We start from the raw sequence: 17030 nt of genomic DNA, 5'->3' as shown, positions 1-17030 counted from the left end.
ATAACGAGGACAATTTCGGTGCATCATGATAAAGAAAAATATAAACAATTTGATTGGATATAACAAGGTTCTATTTCTTCACTTGTTGCTTTCAAACACGCGACAAACGAAACATTGAAAATCGAATTCACGCTTTCTATGTCTCTTTCCCTTTTAGCAGAGTACTGTCCCTTCCATGTTTTCTTCGAAACCACGCGATAATACACAGAAATACCTTCCGATATTCCTACTACAATTATGTAAGTTATTGAATTAAATCATTCGATTTTCTTTTTCACGACAAACGAAACATTAAAAACCGAATTAGCAACTTGATCGCATTTAACGAGGTTCCATTTCTGCTCTTGCCGCTTTCAAACAAGCGACAAACAAAAATTTGAATACCGAATTCACGCTTCCCATGCCTCTTTCCTGTTTTGCAGAGTACTGTCCCTTCCATGTTTTCTTCTAAACCACGCGATAAGACACAGAATGGTTCAATACAAGAGGAAGAGATCAGTTTAGAAAGAATCAGGAATGTGATCCCGCCGAATAGGCGGGAACATAATGTGCAACTATTATGTGAAGAGATTTTTGGATGAAAAATAAAGAACGCATTTCAACCTACATTGTTTTTTGGGGGGTCTTTTTTGTATCAATTTACAAATAATTTCCCTTTATGCTCTCAATAATAATGATCCATAATTGTCTAATAACAATGCAAAGGATGTTCTTAAGTTTGATTGATGGGTGTCTATATGACATCATGCTTATGTTTTCCTTTGTTTTTGATGCGTACGGTTATAACGAGGTAATATCGCCGGTCCCAGGGACCTTGTTACAATGGGGTTTCACTGTATCATTTGAAAAGTGTCACAAAACAAAAGGTCTTGTGTTCTTTAAATGCTTCATGAAGGTAACACAAATATCACATCAAATGCCCAACCGTTGATACTGTAAGCCTTATTTCAAAAGTTATGATAAAATGTCACAAAGGGTTTCCCAACTTTGTGAAGAGACCCATAAATTATATGATACATGAACAGGCTTCTATTAAGCATTGTGTGTTGATACACTGGATATTACATTGTACCTGCAGAAAGTAAAATCATGGGTAGTGTGACTTATGATCTCTCAAGCACTTCTAGAGCAACAAGGAAAAAGGATGTCAGGCTGATTTCATTGTTGAAGGCACATGTTCTGTTTCAAAACTGTAAGGTATGAGTTCACTGGCAAGGTTATCTTGCTTTTTACCACAGATTGTGGGTATATATTTCAAATCTTACAATTCAAGCAGACAGGGCATAGTAATTATCAGAGAAATTTAAGATGAGGAGCTCTAGTTTGGAGTCACTTTTGAAGAACTGCTGTATTTTGCAGTGACAATGTAATCATTGATGTACAATGCAAACTCAGAACTAATTGAATTTACCAGCCAAACTTGGCTGGTAAGTGTCCCTTGGGGAGTTGAAGGTCACCACAAGGTCAAAGGTCATAGGCAGGGTCAATGAACTTCCAGGATTTAGAAAAACATTAATTTCTTCTACGCGAATGGGTGAGACACATATTGGCACTTGCCATTCAAAACTGCTCCAGCAATTTGCCCAAAACGTTTAACTTCCCCGAGTGCTATATTAGCAGACTCTATCGAATTAACAAAAATAACAGTATCATCAGCCAGTTGTGAGATTTTAAATTCTTTTTGTTGAGCTGTGTTGCCGGAAATAACAGTGATACCCTGTATATGACTGTTCTGCTTAATTCTCAAGGCCATTACTTCGGCTACAAGTATAAATAATAAAGCGGAAAGTGGGCAGCCCTGCCTTATTCCCCGTTTTATTTCAAATTTCTCTGATACCCATCCACTATTTATAACGCTCCCTTTAACGTCAAAATATAATGCTTTAATCCAGCCAATGAAATATTCTTTAAAATTCATTTTATGCAATAAATGAAAAACAAATTCGTGACGAACACAATCAAAGGCCTTTTGAAAATCGATGAATAACAAAATACCAGGTAAATCACAGTAATCACAATATTCAATAACGTCTTGAACTAAACGTAAATTGTGCATAACCGAACGCCGTTTGATGTAACCTGTCTGATCAAAGGAGATCAACTTTTCTATTACTTTCTTCAATCTTTTGCACAATACCTTTGCTATAATCTTATAATCTATGTTTTGAATGTCATGAAAACAAAAGCAGTAACAATGAAATTTCAAGAAAATAGTGTAAATGATTTGAATTGGACTAGTGATCCTGTGAAATATTTGGGTGTATTTTTAACAAAGAACAGAAACGAATCTGAACAATTGAATTGGTTTTCAAAATTAGAAAAGGTCAAAACTATTTTAAAGCTCTGGAAAATGAGAAATTTAACATTGTATGGTAAAGTGGTAATTGTCAAATCATTGATCATTTCACAATTTGTGTATGTAGCCTTAGTACTACCATTTCCAGAGAAGTTCATTATGGAATTGAATAAATTGATTTATAATTTCCTTTGGAATTCTAGGAGAGAAAAGGTGAAGCGATCTATTTTATTAAATCCTATTGAAAAAGGCGGTTTGAATATGTTTGATTTACATGCTCGATTTCAATCCTTGTATTTGTCGTGGTTCGCAAATTATCAAAATTGTCATCCAGACTCGCCATGGAAGTTTATGTTCAAATTTTGGGTCGAGAAAATAGGTCCAAGTCCTCTGATAATGAAAACGAACTGTTCATGTAAAGATATGTTAGCACTATGCAAGAAGCATAAACTACCTCGTTTCTACACTCATTGCTTACTTTCGTGGTGTGAATTAAGATATATTGATTTTCTTCATGTGAGCAACATACTAGATGAAGTATTGTGGTATAACAGTAATATATGCTTTAATGGAAAAACCTTGTTTTTTGAAGAATGGTACAAGAAAGGTATCTTGACACTTAATGATGTAGTTGAAAATGGATGTTTTAAATCTCGCAAGTCAATTTGTTGTGCTCTCAATTGTGATAATTTATTAGTGGATTTTAAGTATTCAAAACTGAAAAAGGCAATTCCAAAGATATGGGTGGAACGTATATTAGAAGTAGATCAATGTGAAAACGCGCACAAAGATTACGATATTGATTTATATGCAATAAAGGACAATGAATATATCAGATTATCTAGAACATCGTCGAAACAATTTCATAGTTTTTTATGTGAGAGTAAGAAAAGTGATCTAACTATACTGTTATATTGGAAAGACAGATTTGATTTGAGTACTGATTTTGATTGGAATACTGTTCTGAAACAAACATTTCGGAAACTAAGGAACAACAAAGTTAAGCAATGCTACTTCAAGACATTACATTGTATTCTACCTTATAGATATAATCTTTTCAAATGGAAAATTGTAAGTGATAATTTGTGTATATTTTGCTCTGAAACAGAAACCTTTAGTCATGTTCTTTTGGAGTGTCCTAAAGTGTCTATGTTTTGGAAAAAGATTACTGATTTTATTCAGTTCGCTTTTAGAGAAACAATCTTATTAAACGAGAAATTACTGATTATTGGAGTGGAATCAAAGGGTCCAAATGTAACGAATATAAATAAGATATTGATATATGCGCAGTATGCAATTTATAAACAATACATGATGCATTTATTTCAAGGGCATTTATACAATAGTTTGAAAATATGGATTAGTTTTAGAAATGAAATATTGTTAGATAATGTTTCTGAGATTGTAACAAACATGATGAAATCATTTACTTGATAACCAATGAAGAATCTGTACTTTTTGAGTATGTGCTCATTCATTGTTAAAAAAAAAGAAAGAAATCGTTTGATGTAAAGCTTTGGAAATGAATGAATAAAGTACCTCTGTAGAGGTTAAAAAAAAAAAAAAAAAAATATTGGCACTTGCCTTGTTTGTGTGTCCACACTAAGTCATTGGCTTTCACAACATGTTGAAAAAATACATTTTTAAAAACCATTGATTTTAGATGTGCATGAACAAACCTTCTGTTGTTTTGTAAAAATTTTCCAGATACAGAGCTCTGCAATTTTTTTTTTTTGCTTGCATTCTTTTTAAAAAAGGTGGGAGGAGGAAAAGTTCATGTACAATATGACATGGAATTTGGCTGTTCGTAACTTTCCAAAAAAAAATGCTATGATAGTCTTTAAGCAAGGGGGTACTATTTTTTAGTTCTTTTAGCTAAATTAGGACAACCTGGAAACCTATATTTCCTCTGTGATAAGCTCTTTACAAGAGTTTTATCAGTGGAGTTTAGGAGGAAGCCAGAGTCACATCCTCTAATTGCCATGTATAAAGAGTAAATTCAGACTTATCAGAGTGAAGTGACTGTTCAAGAAGTTTGTTTGGTTTATTTTCATTTTTTTAATTACGGGCTTTCTGTCTTGTAGAGAAAAATGTAGGGGAATGGAATGTTTGTTGGAGCTCATTTTAACCATAGTTTTTGTCTGGACATCCTAATTGATTTTTGAAAGCTTGAACAATGTCATAGGGGTCATGAAAGGCATAATCTCCCAATAACTAAAAAACAGATATTCACCAAACTTACAGTGTGTATTCATAATGAAATAAGAGAGAAACTATTAAATTTTGGGGTCACAAAGTCAAATGTCAAGGGTCATGCATAGATTCACTATAGATATTAAATTTGCAAACATTTCTATACCATGAAATTGTGTATGCCTGGTTCTTGTAGGCCATTTGTTAATGGACAGCCAAGGATTTTATGGAGTACTTTTTTATGATGAAGTATCTGGATGATTTCATTCAAATTGAAAACCCATTTTGAAAATACAAAAAATTTATATCGCAGGCCATTGTATGCTCAATTCCTTCCCTTTCAGAGTAAAGGCTCTCTTTAGAGCAAAAAGGGGCTAAAGTGCAAATTGATGTGGCAGCGGACAAATACACTCAGCAAAAAAAAAGAAAGTAAACACTTTTTCAAGGTTGTATTTCTCATAGAATGTTTGGCTAAAAGTTAATGAATTGTATACCATATTGAAGGTAATTTAAGTGGCTATCAGCCTAGTAGGTCAATATAAAGGGAAACTTTATGCATGAGTGAACATCTTTGTTTTTCTCTTCCAAGACACAAAAGCAAAAATTGCAAAATTGAACAAGTTGTTATTCATGCGCAAGTGCTCTTCCATTAACAATAAGAACAAAAGACAAATTTAACACGTAAAGATACATGAATTAAGTTGCAAAATTAAATCTTTGATCTCTACAATATCTTTGAAGCCCAAGATATCAATAAAGGCCAAAAATAAGGGAGAAAAATGAAGAATCTTAGGTCAAACTGATATTCCCATGAAATAAGAGAAGAAGCAATATTAACAAAAATGGTAGAAATTTCAATTTGTTTTCAAATTAGGAAAATTGTAAATAATATTTGGTTCTTAAATTTATCTCATGAATCCTTAAATTACTAAATAAGAAGAGTAAAATCAAGAAATTATGTTTATTTAATCATCTTTATGCCATTACTTCCTATGTCGTTTGAAGTTTCAGCTGACAGAAAATTCTTATTTCCCCCTTTAGTTTCCCATTTTCTTTTTGTTTGAAGTTATAAAGAGACAAAGAGAACAAAAACTTGTTTTTGCCATTTCATTCATGTCTCTCATTGTGTTAAACTGGCTTTTTGTTGTCATTGTTATCTTGAAGGGCATTGCCAAATGAAAGACAACTTATCAAATTTTGCAAGTTTTACTTTTGTGCCTTGGCGGGCAAAAATGAATGTGTTCACTCTTGCATAAAGTTTCATTTTGTATTAACCTACTAACCTGATAGCCAATTAAGTTACCTTTAATATGCTATATGATACATTGATTTTCACCAAAATCTTCTATGAAAAATATGATCTCGAAAAAGTGTTTACTTTCTTTTTTAGCTGAGTGTATATGGATATGAATGATTGCAAAGGACAAGATTCAGTTCATGGTGACTCTTTATGTGATAATGCAGTCTCTTGTAGAGGAAGGCATTTCCAACATATGCATGTAATTGTAGAACTTGTGATCATTCAAGTCTTGCTTCTGTTTTCATTTGTTCAGTGCAATGATAGCTATTAAAACCCAATATTGATGTGTAATGCATACTACTCTAAAATGCCACCCTCAAATGACCATATTATGACCACCAATCAAATTGTTTGGTTTTTGGGTGCATTTATCAATCATTTTGGGCAGAGAAAGGTTTTCCAAATGGCTTTCAGGGATTTTTTTAGAGATGATAAGCACAAAGCTGTTTTGATAATGGGGTTTGGAAAGCCTTTTTGAAAACTGCAAATTTGTGCTTTCTGAAACAGGTTTCAGCCAGAAACATGTTTCTAGAAGCGAGATAAATGCAAAGCTATTTTGAAACAACTTTGTACTGCGGTTTAAAGCTCGCGCTGTATGGCATGTACATACGTGTATGACCCCTTCTCGGGTCAAACGGCGCAATGCAGCTTGGCAGTGACAAGGCCAGTTTCATGTTGGCAATGAGTCGATAAACTTATTTTGGAAGCCGTTTGTAAAGGGCTTTGGAAAAGACTTTTGATAGTGGGTATGGAAAAAGCCATTTCAAAGTGGGGAAAGATGATAAACGCAGCCTTTGATTGTGTGGTAAAAAGTAAAGTATACGATATTGATACAGGGGAAAATGAGCTCGACTGTGTTGAAGAGCGATGCGGAGGTGGGGTTTTGCATGCACGGGTGTATTAGAACGTTCATGATTTTTATTTATTTTTTCTTGTCTGTGTGTGAGATGATGTTAATCAGTGCAGTCGCTGCGGACGGGTGCAATTAACTCTCTGTTTTCATTTTGACCTGACCTCGCTTTCCTCTTGAATGAACACGTTTCGCATGTAAACCGCTAGGAAAGTGTCGCAGCAAAACTGCTGTAACTTTACTATTTATTCATATTTTTTGATAACTCAAACGGTCATGAAAAGTAAAACCCTCATTTTAACCTGCCATTATGTTAACTTTTTAAAATAACGACGAGAAAATATTCCAAAATGGAGCATAACTTCACTCTCAAAATGGAAAATAATTGTCAGAAATCACTGCTAAAATTTCACATTTTGACTTCGTGAACAACAAAAGACTTTCAAGTATGTTACTAAGTATGTATTTCTTTCCGGAACTCTTAAATATCACATTGGACCAGTCATGCGTCCGGATATGTCTGGAAATAATCGAAAGTGGTGCACTTTCTACCTTTGTTCCGAGCACGAAATTTCATAGTCATTCGCAGACGGGTAGACAGGGTACAGTCCCACGTACCCACATCTTTGTCGCTCTAACGTCACCTGTACTTCAGTGCCGTACTCTGATCGTAACTCCTACCCGGGAATTCGTAGTTGTAATGTTACTTACTATAGTGCAGTAAAATCTGCGTTAAGTCCGAATAATCCAATGTCATGAATTTGCAACTGCATAAATGGTATCATAGCCGATAGATATTCAAATATTTGCTACATTCTTTTTAATAGGCCAGTTCTGATAACGTAAGTGCTTGTCGTTGAGGTGGCGAGATCCCCAGCACACTGCTACATTGTACTTATCGACACCCCGTGCGTCCCACTCTCATAGCATGCATGTGCAGTTTACTAGGCATCCGCAGCAGCCTCCTCGCATCGCACAGTAACAGTACGCTGCATTGCATCGACCAATCAGCTCGCTGGATCGAAGCAGCATGGGAAAGTCCATTCATTGCGCAAGCGCAAATCAGTTTTTCGTAGAATATGACGTCATTATTCTGATTTGCTGCTCCAAGATTTCTGACAAGATACCTCATTTATTTTTACTTGTAACTTCAAAAATAGGTCTTCGGCAAAGCGAACAGGGCTACATTAACGTCCGCACATGTCTTATGAATATGTATGTCAAGTTTCATGAATATTAAGTGGTGCGTCCAGATGTGTCTGGAAATAATTGGACGGTAGTTTTCCGAGACAGAGAAACATGAAATATTGAATAACTTAAAAAGGATCGTTTCTCGTGATTTTTTGGTATGTAGATAGAAATCATGATTTTGCATTGATACTGAAAGTTTGAGCGATTTTGGTCAATGTACAATAGCGGAGATATGAGAAGGTGAAATTTTGGTGAAAATGAGAACGCCCGATTCGCACTGCCCCAGTGATGGTTGAAAATTCAAAACGTTTCATTGGTTTCGGGGGAGTTAATTATAGCCGTCCGCTGCGACTGAGTGTGAGAGCGTGAGATTTGGTCAAAATGTGTGAGAGTTGGCAGCCCTGAAATATCTGACAAAAGGCTCCATGAAATGCCCCTTAAATAATCCCTAGAGGACAATTGCTCTTACATGTACTTCCCCTGCCTACATACAGGTAGCTAGGGGAGTATTCCATGTCCTACTTTTATGTACTAAAGGTAAATAAAACAACAACTAGATGCATACTTTATCATAAGTTTTCCAATATTATGGGAACAGTCCCTGTTTGCTGTTCACACAGTTTGCCATAGTTGTAGGGGAATGGAACTACAATTTATATTAGATTTGATGTCATAAAGTAGGACTGCCTCGTGACATACATTGTATGTGAAGCACAGGCATTCCCATGCCACTAAGATGTGGGAACTTCCTCAGCTGAGGGGTTCTGTCCATGATGTACAGCTTCTTTAAATATGAAGTTTGTGTTCCTACAGTATCCTTTTGACCAATCTTGTGAGAAGCTATTTTATAAATGCTCATATGATGGCTTATTTTCACACCTTTACTGTCTAATGAGGCTCAACTGCCTCCAAAGCCGTGCTATTCTACTTTTTTCTTAATTACGAGGTACTGTAAAAGTGGATATTTTCACACGAGCAATTTTTTTTCGCGCTCGCCCGAGTAAGATGAATTTTGCATGTTTTTAATTCTGGGGAATCAGGACATTAACTACTGGAACATACAAACTTTGTATGACATGCCCAAATATTCACATGCTTTTATTTTCGTGCTAGCTTCTGATTGCGTGAAATGTGCAATAATTTCCACACTGCGAAAGTTTCCACTTTTACAGTAAGTTTGAACTTTTAATGCCTCTGTCCAGAAGGGTACCAGAGGCATTTGGGATGTCATTTGGAAATCCCTTCTTTCCAGGAAAATCCCATAACTTCAGCTAGGAATATCCATTAAATTAAAGAAAAAGATAGAATTGAATTGATAATTGTTTGCATGAATATAATAGTTGGGAAAGGGTGAAAGGCCAAGGTTGCTGTGTGTTACAGATCTCCCTATCGCATATAATGTAAAGATTTAGTTGCTAGCAGTCAGGTCGGTACGCTGGCCATACGTGCAAATGAATAAATGAAAAGGAGGTACATTTTAATCTTTTATAGGCACCTGCGTGCAACATACAGTATAGAGGTCAGGTGGGGTCACACTTTCAGGGTTCACTTGTGCGCTTGCGATAATGCGGAGTTACATTTTACTGTGCAGCATGTATGGGCAGAGCATATATATGGGGGAATCACATCTAATTTTCCCCTTATTATCATGGCTAAAACATTGTCACTTCATAATAAAAAGGCAATTTTAGAGTTTACAGTTGAAATTTCTTTTCCTAACATGTAACAGTTGCTAAGGAAACCTACAAAGCTAATTGTAGTTTCGGGATAGAGATAGTGCTCCATGGTTTGTTTTTGTTTTTGTTTTGTATTAGGCCTAAATGATCAAATAGAGCTTGCGCTGCACACCAGCACAGCGTTATTGACTCATTGTTATGGAAATTTAAAGTGCCACTTCCATTTAAGTTTTTACAATTATACAATGTGATAGTCAAGAATAAATTATAAAATGAAAATGCCGTTTTCAAACCATAATGTCTGCTAGGAATGTCTATGGTGATAAGTTTAGAAATACTCGTGGATTTATAACAATCAGTTTCCTAGCATAACAGGGGTGAAAGATAAGCAGTTGTGGTCAAAGGCCATCAAAATTTTCCTTGTGTGGAGAGGGATAAAGGTCTATCCTTGGGCAGCAGAGAAATTTGATCAGTCAATGAACTTCATCAAACTGTCAGTGAAAGGTTATGTTCATGAATATCACATGTTGTGTCTGCGTAAGAAGCTGAGGCATCCCAGCTGGCTGCATGACAGTAAAATTGCTCTAACTTTTGTTCTTCAGGGAATAATTTTCCTGGTATCGCATAGCAATTAGCTATGCATTTTGGTGTGACTGCTATACAAAATAGTGTTTGTGTAGCAATTTTATTACATAGAAGTGTACACTACAGTAGTTTTTTGAAAATCTACCCCCCTCGACTAAAATTGCTATTCAATTTTGAGAAGGTAAATTATACCCTGTTCTTCACCATTCTGTTTTCATGTGAAAGCTTTTTCATTAGACAGGCTGTTCTACCTTTCCTGATATTGTTAACTCATGCAATGTCAGAATCATTATTTAGGTGACTCTCCTTATGGAAAAAAGTCTCTTCCCAAATGTTCAAATTGATATGTGATCCTTTATGCACTGCCTTGGATACTGCATGTCTACTAAAGAAGAAAAAAAAAATGTAAAAATTTTGTGAACGTTCGTGTGACATAATTGCTGTACTGAGTACTGGTTGAAAAGTTTTCCAGTGGCACAAAACCAAATGATCTGTATGGAGCTCTGTGTACATACAATGTACATGCAGTAGTCAGTCATTAAAGCTGTTGGTTCAAGTCTGAGCAGATCGTCCATGTGTAATCTTCATTCTTTGTTCTTGTTTAACTGGTATATTAAATCTTTAAAACAGGTTTGATACATATAAGATGGGAATTTTGCACTCCACAGAAGACATGGCTGGTATGCTAGTAAGCAAATAATCAACGTTGGTAAAGGTGATGGGACAAACTATCACTTCCGAGGCGATCTGGATGTAGCTATCTTTCTGAAGCGCAGCTGAGAAAAGATAGCGTACACATTCAGATCGCCGAGAAAGTGATAGTTTGTCTCATTGTCTGAAACTAAAAGTTGATTATTTGCTTTATATTCCACATCTAGGGTGCTAGAAATTCCCATTTTATTCCACATCTGAAACCGTTTTAGCTGTCTTTAGGTATCCTTAGGGCTTAGGCTATGTGTGCGCGTAGATGACAAAACAATGAATATGCTGCGCGCACCGCACGGCACCGAAGTGAATGTGCGTTGCACTGTGTACTATCAAGTGACCTAGTTCACATGATAGTCCACAGTGCAACGCACTTTTATTTCGCGAGTACTCATCTTGCGTTAGGACTGTGTGGACTGTGTGGAGATCAGCGAAACAAAAGGAACTATCAACATAGAGTGTAACGAACTTTTCTTCTCAGGTGATGTGATGGGCAAAACTATGCTTCATCATGTGATCAGCTCTGGAACAATCCTATTGCAACATTCTTAGTATGTGGAATATAAATTGCTCTATTTTGGCACCCCTGAGTCCCAACAGGGTGCAGATAGGTCAATAAGCAGCCAGAGAGCTCCTTCAGACCATGGACCTACAATGCAATGTTCAGACATATGAATTCAGTCTTAGCTGGTCATGAATCCTATACATGGCCGGCGCCACATTTTCAAAAGTAGAAGGGGGGGGGGGGGCCAGTTTATACTCCCGGTGCCTGGTGCTACTTCTGGGTTTCATCAGCTAACAAGCAAAAAAAAAAAAAGGGAAAAAAAAAAGGCCTTCAGCGCCACTTTGTGATTCCATTTTCGGGTTTCTTCAGCTGACACCCCCCCCCCCCCAAAAAAAAAAAAAAAAAAGAAGGAAAAGGATCCCTTTTTTAGGTGGACGGGATCCTCTTTAGCTTACTCTTTAATTTAGGTACGGGGGGTCAAATTCAGTGGTATTTATACCGAGATCTATGTATTCTTATGTATTGTGCAAAAAAGTGCCCCCCCCCCCGGAATTACTCCGGACAAATGTAACGTTACTACCTGTCTTACTTCAAGTGGTGTTCTTTAACCTGTTGAGAACAAGAGCTGATTTTGCAATAACACTCATTTTCCATAGAAATCTGCCCAAGTATACTTGGGCCTAGTCTTCAAAGGGTTGAGGATGAAGAGGACACTGTGGGTTTTCTGTTTAGAGATGGAGAGTTTTATCCCAAGATTCTTATTAAGATTGGCAGAGGTGTACCTGCAAGAATTTCAGGGCAAATATATATTATGTAAACCAAATGCTCGAATACTTGTCTGCTGCAGAGAGACTGAGCTGCATCTCAAAACAGGCAGATTGTCATTGTGATAGGGATACATTGCAGCTCTGCCCAGGGCCCTGTTGCATAAAACCCTTACCGCTGGACTTACCGCTCCTTTTTAGCAGTTAGTCTTCAAATTAGCGGTAAATCTTATAATCCTTGATGCTGATTGGCTGTGACGCCTAATTTTGACGGTAGTTACCATTGAAATTCAATGGTAAGTTTTATGCAACGGGCCCCAGTATGAATTTGAGAAAGGCACTTGCTCATTGATTGAACAGTACAATGAATAATTCATGCAGAGGCAGTGTACTGTGCGCCCCAGGGCGATATCACTCAATGGTTGACCCCAAGCTTTTAGGACAAAATAGTCACATGATTTACAAAAGGGGAAATCCCCTTCAGTGTTGGCTTCCATTCCTTATGAAACAACAGGTCACCTGACCTCCTTAGAAGGTAATTGGCTAATGAGAAGGTTTCCTCATATACTGTGTCTCCCCTGTGAACCTTCAATTTAGATAATTTGGTTTGCATTATGTGCTTATGTACATGCATGTGCTATGAATGCTTGCAAGCTTGCACATGTGGAAATCAGATATGCTGAGGAATTTGGCCTGTCAAGCCCCACAGGAATCATGTGAATTTTTAAAGATGTACAAGTAATTCTACATTTTCCATTATTATCTAAATCTGAACTTCATAGGTATAATGAAGTTCAAGATCTTAAAGGGATAACGTATCCTAGGTTGGGAAAGTACCGTTGCTATGATGAGGTAAAATCAAGATGTAAGCCTACATGTTGTAGCTGACTTGATGTCTGCTGGTAATTTCATGGCATGGAGTACATGTATGTTCCCAGGCATTATACAAAAGGTGTTGACTAGTTTATAGCAGAACAGGGAATTTTCCATGTAAACGAAGTAAAACAGAACAAAATGAAACAAAGTGATCCTCTTATAAAAGGTGGGTCCCACCTGTTACAGGGATCCCTTTGTCTTGGATATCTCAGCCATTTCAAAACCAATTGTTATCAAATACAATTAAGTGTGAATCTCTCGTGAAATTGCATGCTCTGACATTTCATATTAAGAGGTTTCTCATTATCTCACAAAATAGTTGTAAACCTGAAGCCCCATCTCGACCAAAGATGTACCATGTTGGGTCAAATGATGGTTGAATTTCATAGTTGCTGTTGGCCTCAGTTTCTCATTTCATGGGGCAGTACATAATGTATGTGTTGTATTCAGTCTGATGTCACCTACAAATGTAGGGCTACATTGTACTGTATATGTCACTATTTTTCTTCATTTTTTTCCTCTCTCTCTCTCTCTCTCTCTCTGATTAAATTATGTTGACACGTATCCCACTATGTAACCTTGAATCAATCAATGTACCTGTGTCAATCCCAAAGTGGGTGTAAATCATGTTGCGGCAATCAGCCAGTTAGTAATAGTATCGGACCATATATGTATGTGATTCATACACTTATTGCTGAGGCATTTACCTATGATATTGTCATGGGAAAACTGGCATTCCAACTCAATCAACTTCAGTCAGCCTTGATTCTACCTATAACATTTGTACATAGATGTAATTTGTCTTCCCTACAAGATAGAACAAATGACTGCTATATACTGGATACCATATTAGTATACAATTGTATGTAGTGTACCAGGTTTGCATGCATCTACATCACACAAACAAATTTGTATGTATAACAGTATTGGCATGTGATGCATCACGCGTTACCCCGGGGTACCACGTTGTTTAGCGCCACCTCACGTCCACTCGAGGACAGCCGCAGAGAAATGTATGCACTGTGACGTGCGTGCACATAGCCATTCCCATGCCATTGCATGTTATACTACATGTATGCATGCATGGTACGCTGTGCTAGCAATAGCATGTCTTCAGTACAGTGCAGTGCAGTGCAGTGGCTAGCACCAAAATAATGTCCACTTTTTGGCAACCCAGGGTACAACCTTTAAAAAATAAATAATTCAACAAAATGGCTGATTTTTATTTGGTACCCTGGGATACCATTTATGTCATCATATGATGGTGGAGAACAATAGAATTAGTTTGAGACATAACTTTGTAAATTTACATTACTTAAGACAGAGTTCTAAGGATTTGGTGCCCCCTCCCCCATAAATGTGTTCTGATATCAAATATCTGTATTTTTTAAGGCATAGAATTTCTCAATGTAGTTATAATGTTAACTGACTGTGATTGTAGGATTCAGGTTGACCTACACGTATGTCATCACAACAAAGAGAGATTATCTTGTACAATGAAATCCAATTGTTATTAATGCGTTAAATTTGAATTATTGATGATAATAATAATAATAATGATAATAATAAGGTCTTTATTATCCAGGGTAGCCTCTTCAGTGTTGCCACTGCTCTACCAGAGGGCCCTGCTATTATTATTACTCTAGCGTTGCCAGGTACCCATTTGTACACCTGGGTCGAGAGGGACTTTGTGGGTAAAAACATCTTGTCCAAGGACGTAAGCGCTGAGCGGGACTCGAACTCGGGTCCTGCGATTGGGAGTCGGGAGTCTTATCCACTATGCCACAGCACCCCACATTGATAGCAAAGCCTATCATATTTGCACTGAACACATGGTCCAACACGCAGACTGCTTTGTTGATCAAAGTAAGAATCCTCACATGAGCAACTGCTTTTTAGCACAGGTCAGTTCTTGTCTGATATACAATACTACATGAAATCACAGTGACTTTGACACCAGAAGGTTTAGATAACATGAAATCCATTGTTTGGTGTCAGTGTCAGGCTCAAGGCATTTTTCTCTAGACTATGGAACATGTTTTGCCATAATCAGCAGCCATTTCCTTCTCATGTAGGCTTGCTGCTGAAACAGGTTGTTCTTCAAACAAATAACCACAGCTGTATGTTATCTTTCTGCTGTTCATACACTTGGGATATAGTAGTTATTATGAAGAGATACATGTATACCAGTACAAGGAAATCAAGAAAACTTTGTACGGTCATTGGTTTTAAAGGAGTGAAATGGTGCTAGATTTTTAGCTCACCTGAGCCAAAGGCTCAAGTGAGCTATTGCGATCGCCCTTCGTCCGGCGTCCGTCGTGCGTCGTGTGTCGTGCGTCGTCCGTCGTGCGTCGTCCGTCGTCCGTCGTCCGTCGTCCGTCGTCCGTCGTGCGTCGTGCGTAAACTTTTTACATTTTCATCTTCTTCTTGAAAACCCCAAGACCGATTTTCATCAAACTTGGCAGGTAGCATCCCTAGGGGGTTAGGAACTCAATTTGTTAAAATGGGCACCATGCCCCACCCAGGGGGCCCCCAGGGGGGCCCAAACCCCCCAAAATTAAGGAATCTGTAAAAATCTTCTTCTCTAGAACCAGAAGTGATAGAGCTAAGTTAATACTATGAGTTAGTACATTGATGACTGTAGTTTCAAGTTTGTTCATGGCAGAATCAGGGGTGCCCCCCTTGGGACCCAGGGGAGGGGGGTGGGGAAGGGTTCTAATAGGGCCTAAATTGTACATTTTCATCTTCTTCTTGAGAACCCCATGACCCATTTTCACCAAACTTGGCAGGTAGCATCCCTAGGGGGTTAGGAACTCAATTTGTTAAAATGGGCACCATGCCCCACCCAGGGGGCCCCCAGGGGGGCCCAAACCCCCCAAAATTAAGGAATCTGTAAAAATCTTCTTCTCTAGAACCAGAAGTGATAGAGCTAAGTTAATACTATGAGTTAGTACATTGATGACTGTAGTTTCAAGTTTGTTCATGGCAGAATCAGGGGTGCCCCCTTGGGACCCAGGGGAGGGGGGTGGGGAAGGGTTCTAATAGGGCCTAAATTGTACATTTTCATCTTCTTCTTGAGAACCCCATGACCCATTTTCACCAAACTTGGCAGGTAGCATCCCTAGGGGGTTAGGAACGCAATTTGTTAAAATGGGCACCATGCCCCACCCAGGGGGCCCCCAGGGGGCCCAAACCCCCCAAAATTAAGGAATCCGCAAAAATCTTCTTCTCTAGAACCAGAAGTGATAGAGCTAAGTTAATACTATGAGTTAGTACATTGATGACTGTAGTTTCAAGTTTGTTCATGGCAATATCAGGGGTGCCCCCCTTGGGACCCAGGGGAGGGGGTGAGGAGGGGTCCTAATGGGGCCTAAATTGTACATTTTTATCTTCTTCTTGAAAACCCCATGACCCATTTTTACCAAACTTGGCAGGTAGCATCCCTAGGGGGTTAGGATCTCAATTTGTTAAAATGGGCACCATGCCCCACCCAGGGGGCCCCCAGGGGTCCCAAACCCCCCAAATGAAGGAATCTTTATAAATCTTCTCTAGAATCAGAAGTTATAGAGCTGAGATAATATTATGAGTGAGTACATTAATGACTGTAGTTTCAAGTTTGTTCATAGGAGATCCAGGGGTGCCCCTCTTGGGTAGGGGGGGGGGGGTGGGGGTGGTTGGAAGGGTCCAAATGGGGGCCTGAATTGTACATTTTCATCTTCTTCCTGAAAACCTCATGATGGATTTTTGTCAAACTTGGCAGGTAGCATCCCTAGGGGGTCAGGATCTCAATTTATCAAAATGGGCACCATGCCCCACCCAGAGGGCCCCAGGGGGCCCCAATCCCCCCAAATTAAGGAATCTTAAAAAAATTGGGCCCTTATTGTACATTTTCATCTTCTACTTGAGAATGCCTGGTCAAATTTTGGTAGAGCTGTGATTTAGATTAGTGACTGCGTGAAAGGTGAACTTGCGATACTCAGGTGAGCGCTAGACCCGCGGGTCTCTTGTGTGGGGTAACTGCAAGAAAGAGGTGAGGCTAATCTTGGGATTGTTGACCATGATGTACAGTGTAAAGCTTTTGAATATACA

At 38.0% G+C, this 17030-nt stretch overlaps 1 protein-coding gene across 1 annotated transcript in view; it reads left to right on the top strand.

Moving 5' to 3' along the window:
• Positions 1-17030, top strand: part of LOC139735873 (tyrosine-protein phosphatase non-receptor type 11-like) — a 59634-nt gene that overhangs the window by 8309 nt on the left and 34295 nt on the right. The gene's annotated exons all lie outside the window — the stretch shown is intronic.

Source organism: Diadema antillarum, unplaced genomic scaffold (genome assembly GCF_040938485.1).
Source record: "Diadema antillarum isolate AM-2024a unplaced genomic scaffold, OU_Dant_1.0 seq00000604_RagTag, whole genome shotgun sequence".
Lineage (NCBI taxonomy): Eukaryota > Metazoa > Echinodermata > Echinoidea > Diadematoida > Diadematidae > Diadema > Diadema antillarum.
This window is presented reverse-complemented; position numbering and strand designations above follow the sequence as displayed.